Here is a 9634-nt window from a genome sequence, read left to right as displayed (position 1 = left end):
TTAAACATTTCTTAGTTTTACTTCTCTTCCTGGTCTATTTTGTCCACCAGCTCTTGGTTGCTTGGTAGTTGTCTTCCCCACCAGACCTCCTGCTTGCTTGCTTTTTTTTCTTAAGATTTCATTCCTTTATTCATGAGAGACACAGAGAGGCAGAGACACAGGCCAAGGGAGAAGCAGGCTCCCTGTGGGGAGCTTGATGTGGGGTTCAATACCAGGATCCTGGGGGATCACACCCTGAGCCAAAGACAGACGCTTAACCACTGAGCCACCCAGATGTCCCCAGGCCTCCTGCTTTCCAGCACCCAGCCTCTAGTTCATGTCCTAAATGTGGGGGTGAGTGGGTGTTGAATAGAGAAAGGATGGAGAGAGGGAGGCAAGGGAGGAACAATGCAGGATCCCAGTGAGGCAGGACAGTACAAGCTGTCTTTAATATCCCCTTGTCTGCATGCCCTCCTTGAAGCTCCGCCCCCAGCCCCTGCCCCCTACACACACCTACTGGGATCTAAATATCTCATGATCCTCCCTTGTTCTCAACCACTCCTGAAACGTCCTTCTTAGTGCCCAAATAACAGATTTATTGATCAAGTGAACTCATCACTTTTAATGGGAACTGAAGTCAGACATGAAGACCTCGAAAGTAGATCTTAACTGTGACCTGTACAGTTAATATTCCTTCTAGGTTGCCTTACCACTTTGGTGAACCTAATTCCAGTGGAAGGATTTGAAATGGGGGGAGGAGGCGGGCAGCATAGTGGAGGATTATTTTGGGAAGAGTTCTGTGGCAAGTGTTGCCAGATTTAGCAAAGAAAAATTCTGGATGCCTGGTTGAATTGGAACTGCACATAAACAATAAATCTTTTTTTTTTTTTTTTTTAGTATAAGGATGTCCCTCCCTTGCAATATTTGTGATATACTAAAATTTACTCATTGTTTCTCTGAAATTCAGATTTAACTCAGTGCCCTATATTTTATCTGGCAACCCTGTGACCCATGATGTCTCCTAAATATGTAGCCGGTGCAGTAGAAGGCCGGGATTGCTACGGAGTTTGGAACACTTTCCAAATGTCTGGCAGAAAGGAACCAGTCCATCGGAGAGGGTATCACGGGGTGCAGTCAGGTGAACTCTCTGCTCTCAAGGCCAAGCCTGCTGATGGACGGGGGCATCTGAAGTAGGCCTGACCAAAAACCCCTGGAGACTGGCCAGGGTGCCAGTGAAAAGGCAGTCTTCTGCTGGATCCTTCCCAGAAGATACAGTGTCTGGTTCCGGTGCTGACAACTAACCTGTCTGATGGCCATTGCACTAAAACATTATTTTTAGATCTGAGGAAGGAGTGGCAGGGTTTTAAAAATAAGGCACTAGATGTAGGGAGAGCTACATCCGAGAGGCTTAGTCCTGACCTAAGGCCATGGGCCTGCTAGCATGAGACCTGGAAAAGATTAGTACTGGCAGCTTTCTACAAAAAAAAATTGCCTAATACTGAGGCCCCACACTTTTCTTACAGATATCAGACTGTGATGCTGCTTCAGGAAAATTGCTTTTTACAACCTATAATTATTTTCCCCCCAACTAATAAAGAGAGTGTTTTGTTATCTGGTTTTGGCTTCTGCACTAGATTTTACCCTGTCTGCTCTTTCAGATCTCCCGTCAGGCCTTCTTCTCCACCCTGCTCTGTGTTCTGGGAAGCTGACCCTTAGGGACACCCTCCTCCTCTGTCTTCTGGTTAGACATCAACAACAAGAGACAAGAGACATCAGCAAGAGACTGGACAGTGGGAGGACCAATACGTCAGAAGAATAGTTTTAGTATGGTTGGTGTTTATGAAAACGCTCACAGTTTCAAGAACCTGACGCAAAGCACTTGAAATAGGAACAGCTGAATCCTTCTTTAACACGATAAAATCTATGTCATCCCAAAGGCCTGCATTCTGCTTGAGAGAGAAACAGTAGGGGCAGCCCCACTAAAGTTAGGCATGATCTCTATCACCATTATTATCTAAAATTTCACTGATGGTGTTACCAGTAACAATTAGACACGATAAAGATTTCAAGTATAGAAATGGAAAAGGAAAAAAAAAAATACTCACTCTTTGCAGGTGATATGATTACGTCCAAGAAATTCAAGTGACAAATTATTAGAAACACTGAGAAAATTTAATAAAGTAGAAGGATGCAAAATTAATATACAGAAACCAATCAATGTAATATATACAAACAATATCTTATTAGAAGACAGAAAGATGAAGGAACATGCTTGCTTGCTTTTTTTTTTTTAAATACTTACATTTAAAGTAGCAACAAAGAAGAGAAAATATCTAGGAATAAGTTTAACAAGAAATATAAAAGCTCTATATGTAGAAAAGTTTAAAACAAAACCAAAGGGCCCCCCAAAAATTTGAACAAGTGGAAATACATATCTGGATAGGAAAATTCTAAACAGTTAAAATGTCACTTTCTCTAACTTCATTTAAAATTTTAGCATGGGGCGCCTAGGTGGCTCAGTCCGTTGAGTGTTGGAATCTTGATTTCGGCTCAGGTCATGATCTCAGGGTTGTAGGATCGAGTCCTGCTTCGGGCTCCATACTCAGAGGGGAGTCTGCTTGAGATTCACTTCCTCTGCCCCTCCCCTGCTCACACACATTCTCCCCTCTAAATAAATAAGTAAATCTTTAAAAAAAATTTTTTTTTAACACAGTCCCCAAAAAATATCAACTTTTGTTCTTTTTTGAACTTGACAAAATAATCCTCAAATCTGTATTGGGAACAGGAGGAGAATAGCCAGGGAAGTTCTGAAAAAAAGAGAAATATGTTCTTCTGTGTGTGACAGAAGGTGGAATGGTTAACCCTACTAGATATTAAAATACATTAAAAAGCCTCAGTAATTAAAGCAGTTTCGACCTAGTCCATAACCGAACATACAGATGAGTGGAACAGATGAGAATATTCTGATATAGACCCAAAGAGATACAGGAATTAGTATGTGATAAAGGTGACATTGTAAATCGCCAGGGAAAAGAAACTATTCAATAAGTAACATTGGTATAACTGAATAGCCATCTGGAATAAAACTGGGTCCATACTTCACACTATTCAATAAAGTACATTACAAAGATATTATGTAAGTATTTAAAAGTAAAAAATTATAACTAAAATCACTAGAAGAGGGACGCCTGGGTAGCTCAGTTGGTTAAGCATCCAGCTCTTGATTTCAATTCACATCATGATCTCAGCGTTGTGAGATCAAACCCTAGATAGGGCTCTGCACTGAATGTGGAGCCTGCTTAAAATTCTCTCTCTCTCCTTCTCCCCTTCCTCTCAAAGAAATAAATAAAACAAAATCACTAGAAGAGGGCTGGCTCAGTTAGAAGAACATGTGACTCTTAATTACAGGTTGGTGAGTTTGAGTCCCATGTTGGGTGTAGAGGTTGCTAAATATAAATAAACTTAAAAAAAAGAATTTATAGTATCTAAATAATAATAATAATAAAATCACTAGAGGAAAACTATAGGAGAATTTCTTTATAACCTTGGAAGGTCTCTGTAAATGTGACTGAAAATCCAGAAGCCATTTAAAAATTGATAAATTTGATTACATAAAAAAAGTTTCTTTTGAGAATAAGAAAAATCACCATAATTAAAGTTAAAAAATAAATGACAAACTGGGAAAAAGAGTTTTCAACTCATATAACAAAGCACTAATATCCCTTGTATACAAAGCACTACTAGAAATGAGAAAGACAAAAAGTTGACAACGAAAGAGAAAAATGGGCAATGGAAATGAATAAACAACCAAAGGGTTCTGGTACAGGTTCCATCAAGCAATACCAGTTGGGTGTTCTACAATTTAACTCCATTCTGACACTATTTACCAGGAGACAGACACCCTCAAATCCCATAGGTTTAAGGATTCAGTCCTATAAGACTGCCAGCCCTCTACTTCAGATTCCAAAAGCAAGTCCACATTGTCACCTGTGCTTCTAAAGATGGGTTATAAATCAGAGGTTCCAACAACCTTCTTCTTGGGTTTGACTAATTTTCTAGAGCAACCCACAGAACTCAAAGAAACATTTTACTTCCTAGATTACCTATTTATTATAAAAGGATAGAACTCAGGAGTAGCCAGATGGAAGAGATGCATAAGGCAAGGTATAAAGAAAGTCATGGAGTTTCCATACTCTCTGAGAGCTCTATCTTCCCAGAATCTCCACATGTTCACCAACCCGGAAGCTCTCTGAACCCCTTCCTTTAAGGCTTTTTTTTTTTTTATGGAGGCTTCATTACATGGGCACGGTTGTTTAGGTTATATTGGCCACTAGTGACTGAATGCAATGTCCAGTTCCTCTCCATCCCAGGAGGTCAGGGGGTTGTGACTGAAATTTCCAAGCCTCTAATCATAAGGTTGGCTCCCCTGGCAACCAACCCCCATCTTTGCGTGCCTTCCAAATGTCACCTCGTTAACATAACAAAAGATATCTCTATTGTGACTCATCACTTAGGAAATTCCAAGAATTGTAGGAGCTCTGCCAGAAACTTATGAGGACCAAATGCATATTTCTTATTATAAATCACAAAGTCACAACCCACAGAAAAGTTCATAAATATATGAAGAGAGGGATCCCTGGGTGGCGCAGCGGTTTGGCGCCTGCCTTTGGCCCATGGCGTGATCCTGGAGACCCGGGATTGAATCCCACATCGGGCTCCCGGTGCATGGAGCCTGCTTCTCCCTCTGCCTATGTCTCTGCCCCTCTCTCTCTCTCTCTCTGTGACTATCATAAATAAATAAAAATTAAAAAAATATATTAAAAAAATATATATATATGAAGAGATATTCAACTTCACTCATAAGAGAAATGCAAATGAAAACTGTTGGTATATCATTTTTCATATATGAGATTTTCAAACATTTAAAAGTTTCATTATCTTTGTGGGATTGTAAATTGATATAACTCCTTGGAGGTCAATTTGGCAAAATCCATCAATCTTACAAATGCACATATCCTTTGACCCAACGATTCCTTGTAATCAAATATATGCTATGAATATGTTTGACACATAAAATGACCGGGGTATAAGGTTATTCACTGTAGCATTACTTGTAATAGCAAAATTGGAAACAACTCAATGTCCATCAATATGAAACTGGTTAAGTAACTCATAATGCATTCTGTATAAAGGAATATTATGCAGCCATAAAAAGATAGAAATACATAAAAAAGAAAGAAAGGAGATGCTGTACTGATATGTAAAAATCTCCAAAACACAGTATGCACTGTCTACTACCTTTTGTGTGAAAAAAGAAAAAAAACCCATATATGTGTTTGTATATACATAAACTACTTTAAAATGATAATCCAAGAAACCAGTAACAGTGGATCTGGAAGAGATCTAATGAATGGGAGATAAAGAAGGGAGAGAAACCTTCACCCTTCATATTTTTTAAATATTTGTATCATGTTCATACATTACCTATTCAAATATTGAATATTGTAGAAGTGCTTGTGGAAAAAATCAAATACAGAAATGCCTAAGGTAGGAGTTGAATGTTCCCCTACCCTTAAACCTACACTCAGAGAAAACCAATGCGAACAGACAGCTACTGACCTGAAAATATTTCATCATTGAGAAGGAGATAGGAAAAAAAAAAAAGAGAAGGAGATAGGATACTTTTTTAAAAAATCTTGTAGTAGCCGAAGACAACACTATTTTCTGAGTCTCTGAAATGTCGTGGCACTGCCAAATCCACTTAGAACAAAGATAAGCAGTTGAAATAAATATTGACCTCCTTCTGCACACTCACCATAAGCCACTGGGCTTACATAGCACATCCAATGTGTAAGTTCGGGTATATATAAAATTAGAACTGGAAAATAATTCTGAATTAGGTAGCAATGTAAAAGTGAATGGTAGAGGCCATTAGCTCTAATGGGCTAAGTATTATGTGGATGTGAAATTAAGACATTAACATTTCAGCAAATGAAAATGTTTATGTAGTCTGAAAATTCTTGGCAATAGAACTACCGAATTCAGCCAGCAAAGGCTTCTAAATTACAAACATAAAAGGGTTTCAAAGAACACTAAAAATTATTCCTAATTTTCTACTGCTGTTATTAGAAATTAATTAGAAATATTTTCTAACTGGAATCTGACATTCCACTAGTGCAATGAAGCAAATATCACATTATGAAGAGCTCCTCAAGATCATGTTCCTTTGACTCAGAAAATTCCTTGATGAGTAGTAAATGATTGTTATAAATATCTATGAAAGAACCTATATAGCCTCCCCATTTCAAAATAAATATCAGGGTCTCTAGCAGGCCAGCAGTTGATATTTTTAATAACATGTGCCTCATATAACACAACAAAACAGTGTTTATACAATACACTTTTACACTACTTTTATAAGAAGAGAGGAGTTGATATTGAAAGAAACTTTAGAAATCAACAAGTCCATTCATACATTAATTCATTTAACAAATACTTATCAAATGTACCCATGTATCAGACAAAGTAAAAAGCAATAGGATAAAAATATGAATAGCATGGTTTTGCCCTTGAGAAACTTGCCTAACCTAACTCCTTTATTTTTATTTTGAAGAATCACTAGGTCTCTCGAGTTCAGACCAGTAATTTTTTTGATTATGCCAAACATCAAGCATTTATGAAAATAACGAAATCTAAAAGAATGGCAATTGCCCATTATTACTTCAATGCTTCTCACATAATAATTTTTGGGTTTTGGATTATCATTTCAGAGGATCTAACTGCTCTTCATCTTCCCAAGTAACTTTATATACATTATGACAGCTTCACAAAACTTTCATTTCACAGATGAGGAAATTGATGTCAGTGAGATTAATCAACCTTCCCTACATCACACGGCTAGTGAGTGAACCCAGACCTGTCTGTCTCTAGTGCTCATATTCTTTCCACCATAATACCCAGCAGGTTCGTCAAAATGTCAGCTTTAGAAATTGTAATTAGTATTAATACTTTAAGAATACCTGATTATCATTTTGATTGTTAAAATTCTGCTACTGCACAGAGAATTTCTTAGAGAAAAGCACATTGTAACTGTACACAATGTATTTCTGAGCTCCTTAATGACAGTTCAAGAATACCATGAAATGACACTGGATAACTATTCATTTTGGTTATTACAATACTCTCCATTAAAATGATCAATGTATAAATGAGGTTAGTTGGTTTTTTCCAACATCTATTCCTTTACCTTTTTATCCTCAAACCTTCCAACAGTCTGATCTTTTGTACATTTGAATTGCTTTGCTCTATGTCTTTTGAATATCCATATCAAGTCACTATATTTTTTAAGTTACTATCATATTTTTACATTATATTATTATTACATTCTTTAAAAAGGTACCCGATTTTTTTTCTTTTAGCCACATTGATGTGACTCTCCTCCTAAAACACATACTCCTCTACTTTTAAGCCTTCCAAGGAGCAAGACATTCACTTTACAGTGAATTATTGATGCATAGCTCACTCAGAGCAGGGTTTGGATTTTTGCAATCATGAAGATGATCTATAGTAAAAGAGATAATGTGAGTACAGTCCTGTGATTGAATCTGCCACTGATTGTCAGTTAGTTTTGAAGAACCTTAGACCTTGGAATCAGACCATAAAATCTGAATCTCATTCCGTAGAGTCATATTCTTCAAATTCATCCGTGAGCAACTAGCAATCACATACAAGTTTCTAGGGGCCCTTGTAATTTCTTTATTTTTTAAATGTATTTATAGATTTGGATCACTAGGAGAAGGTTAGTAAGCAGCAATTAAGAAAGAAAAGGAAAAATGTGGAAATCTTAAATTGAATTTCAACATAAAAACTATAGTACAGTGTATATAGCTTTATTATACCCCAATAGCATGGAATTATGCTACACCCTCAAAGTATGCCATACACTTAAATGAAGTCCATGGCAAAAATTATGGTACAGATCATAGTCCCTACGTTATTGAAGTATTCACAAATACTTAATTTATTGTGAATAAATTATTGCAAATAATGATTGGGTGGTATCTTGGGACCTACGTTGGCCCAATGAAAAAGTAAAGGTTTTGGAATGAGCTAAACCTAGGATTTCATAGTAGTAGGTGCCCAATAAACTCAAGTCTCACATGGGATACTTCACAGAGTACATGTAATGATTTTTTATTAAATTGAATTGATTAAAAGGAAATTAAGTGTTGGCGTTATATGACCTTCCTCCTGGAATGGACAACTGAAATTGAAAGGACATATTTCCTGCTGACAATACAATACTTACTTCCCCAGAACACTAAAACAGATCAACTTTAGCAAGCAATGTCTCCATAGTGTTCCTTTATAGAGAAGTTTATATTATACGCAGAAACTTCCTCTATCTTATAAATAAGTATTGTCACAAAATATCTATTCCGTGTTTAGGTCTTTGTTGTTATCATTGTTAATAAATCTTCAATGACCTTGTCAGGATAGTTAATAGAAAAGTTTAACCAATTCAGTTTAAATTGTTTATGGTATCAACTAGGGTTTCTAGGAGAGAGGAATCCGGGTGCCTGGGTGGTTCAGTCAGTTAAGTGTTTGCCTTTGACTCAGGTCATGATCTCAGGGTCCTGAGATCAAGCCTTATGTCATGCCTCCTGCTCAGCAGGGAGTCTATTTCTACCTTTGGCCCTCCTCCCACTCGTGTTCTCTCTCTCTCACTGTCTGAAATAAATAAATAAAACCCTTAAAAAACAAAACAAAAAGAGAGGAGTCAAGGAGGTTAAACAAAGAGGTAATAGTTTTTGCTTCTCAACAGAGTTCAGGAAGCATGAGTAAGTAGGTCCATCAATCCATGGAGCATGGAAGAAGTTCTGAAATATCAGTAGAAGGTAAAAGCTTAATATTTTGTAGTTTATTTACAAACTCAAATTTGCATTAATACACATATTTTATATTTTCTGGAATTTTACTGTCATTTAAATCAATAGTTAATGATATTTCCTTCCCATAATTCCTCTTTGATTATCTAACAGCAAAGTTTCTTTATTTTTATTTTATTTTATTTTCTTAGGGGGAGGGGGAAGGGGCAGAAGGAGAGGGAGAGAATCTTAAGCAGGCTCCACACCCAGCATGGAGCCAACGGAGGGGTGGGGGCTCAATTTCAGAACCTCGAGATCCTGACCTGAGCCAAAATCAAGAGTTGGACATTTAATGGACTGAGCCACCCTGGCACCCCTAATGGCAAAATTTATAACAATGATGCATAGTGTAGGGTTGTATCCCTTCCTCTCAGTCAATGTATAGGAAACATTATATTATACATTAAAACTGCTGTGCCAGGAAAAGATAATCAACATCTTTAGTCATAAGAGGAATTAAAATTAAATGCAAATTAAAACCACAATCACACACACAAATGACTATACCAAGTAATCTTAGCAAGAATGTGGAGACACTGGAACTCTAATAGATTGGGGAGGAGCAGAGGGAGAGGGATAGAGAGAGTCTCAAGCAGACACTCCACAGAGTGGGGAAGACTGACTGGGGGCTTGACTCCACACCCTGAGATCATGACTGGAGCTGAAATCAAGAGATGGATACTTAATGGACTGAGCCACGCAGGTGCCCCTAGCAGATTCTTACAAAG

General features: G+C 37.3%; 1 protein-coding gene across 1 annotated transcript in view; it reads left to right on the top strand.

Annotated features, from left to right (window-relative positions):
• NFE2L2 (nuclear factor, erythroid 2 like 2) overlaps positions 1–9634 on the top strand; it is a 97732-nt gene that overhangs the window by 45022 nt on the left and 43076 nt on the right. The window lies entirely within an intron of this gene.

This window comes from Canis lupus, chromosome 36 (genome assembly GCF_011100685.1).
Source record: "Canis lupus familiaris isolate Mischka breed German Shepherd chromosome 36, alternate assembly UU_Cfam_GSD_1.0, whole genome shotgun sequence".
Classification (NCBI taxonomy): Eukaryota; Metazoa; Chordata; class Mammalia; order Carnivora; family Canidae; genus Canis; species Canis lupus.
The sequence above is the reverse complement of the archived record's forward strand: the minus strand, read 5'-3'. Positions and strand labels throughout refer to the sequence as shown.